Genomic DNA, 2,261 nt, shown 5'->3' on the forward strand with positions numbered 1-2,261 from the left:
CCTTCCTCTTTGTTTCCAACCTTTACATTCCAATCACCAGTAATGATCAATACTTCTTGATTGCATGTTTAATCAATTTCAGATTGAAGAAGTTGGTAAATTCTTCTATTTCATCCTCACTGGTTTTATTGGTTGGTGTGTAAATTTGAATAATAGTGGTTTTTAACTGGTCTTCCCTGTAGGTGCAGGTATATTATCCTATCACAGACAGCATTGTACCTCATGACTGATCTGTATATGTTCTTTTTGACAATGAATGCAACACCATTCCTTTTCAGTTTGTCATTCCCTGCATAGTAAACCATGTGGTCATCAGATTCAAAATGGCCAATACCAGTCCATTTCAACTCACTAATGCCTAAGATATCGACGTTTATGTGTTTCATTTCGTTTTTGACAATTTCCAATTTTCCTAGATTCATACTTCATGCATTCCATGTTCCGATTATTAATGGATGTTTACGGCTGTTTCTCTTCATTTTAAGTTGTGCCCCATCAGTATACGAAGCTCCCGAGGGCTTTACTCCATTCGCGTCATCACGGTCAACTCTACTTTGAGGAGGCAGCTCTTCCCCCGTGGCATTTTGAGTGCCTTCTAACCTGAGGGGCTCAGCTTCTGGCACTATATCTGACAATGTTCCACTGCTATTCATAAGTTTTTCAGTGACTAAATATTCAGAAGTAGTCTGTCTCTCCTTCTTTCTAGTCTGTCTTTGTCTGGAAGCTCATCTGAAACCTGTTCACCATGGGTGACCCTGCTGGTATTTAAAATAACCATGGCATAACTTCCAGAATCACAGCAACTCACAAGCCACCACACTATGACAAAGTGGCAGACAGCTAATACTAAATTCAGCAGTTCAAATCCACCAGATGCTCCTTGGAAACACTATATAGGGTTGCTATGAGTCAGAATCAACTTGATAGCTCTTAATAACAACTTCAAGGAAATATGGAGACGACGGTGGAAGTGAAAGTATAACAGAATCCCATGAATCAGACACAGTTGACTCTGGAAAAACTCAGATTTGAACTGCGAGGATGTGGGTCCTCTGGGATTTTATTTTTTCCTGATTAGTTTTGTGTTGTTGTTGTTAAAAGTGCCATCATGTCAGTTCTGACTTATAGGGTTTTTTGAGGAGCAACTGGTAGGTTTGAACTGCCAACCTTGTTGTTCATAGTCCAGTGCTGATCCGCAACGCCACATCAAAAGTCCAATTAGTTCGTTGGGCAGTGTAAGCGGATACTCGCAACACTTGAACTCACCGCTGTAACAACAGGAAAAACCAACCACCTATCAATGGGCCCACGTACTACAAATCCATGTAGCTCAAGGGTCAACTATAAATTATACATGGATTTTCAACTGCAAGGGAGATTTGGAACCCTAGATCTGAGTTGTTCAAAGATTGACTATACTGCTAAGATTCGCAGAATGCTCTAACATCTCATGAAATCTTTCATCGGTCAATAGTGGTGATTTTGGGGTAGGGAGTATGGGCTGAAGAGATTGTAGGAGACAGATAATATTCTGGGGGCTGGTTATGATACCACCAAATGTTGTCTCACGTTGCCTGCCACACCTGGAGACAGGAGTGTGGTAAAGCAAGGTTAATGTATATGGGTATATAAGAGATGGGGGGCTGCGTGTCCTCCAAAGACTGCCTCCCCATGGAAAGAGAGGAAAGAGGATTTATAGGGATCTTGTGCATGGGATAGGGGCCTGAGGAATTTCAGAAAAGTCTTGTTGTACCATTGATCCCAGTTTGTGCCGACCACTCCACACGTTTCCAGCAGGCACTGTTTTCTGCCCTGTGGTGATCAGTTTATAAGCAGAAATTTTGCTGGTTTCATGGACACTCATATTTCACAGGAGATATATGTTTGCTTTTCTCCACTCCTATCCTAGGAGTTCTGATGTGCCACTATAAGATAAGCACTGGACTGCTAACTGCAAGATCAGCAGTTCAAACCCATCAGCCACTCCTTGGAAACCCTATACAGGGTCACTGTGAGTCAGACCTGACTCAATGGCACTTAACAACAACAATAACAACATGGCAATCCTAAGTGTGTTGGTGGTGCAGTGGTTACATGCTTGGCTCCTAACCAAAAGGCCAGTAGTTTAAGCCCACCAGCCCTTCTGCAGCAGAAAGATGTAGCCGTCTGCTTCCACAAAGATCAAACCCAAACCCATTGCTTTTCAACTGAGTCCAACCCATAATGGTCCTGCAAGACAGAGGAGACCTGTTCCATGGGTT

This window comes from Chrysochloris asiatica, unplaced genomic scaffold (genome assembly GCF_000296735.1).
Source record: "Chrysochloris asiatica unplaced genomic scaffold, ChrAsi1.0 scaffold00173, whole genome shotgun sequence".
Taxonomy (NCBI): domain Eukaryota; kingdom Metazoa; phylum Chordata; class Mammalia; order Afrosoricida; family Chrysochloridae; genus Chrysochloris; species Chrysochloris asiatica.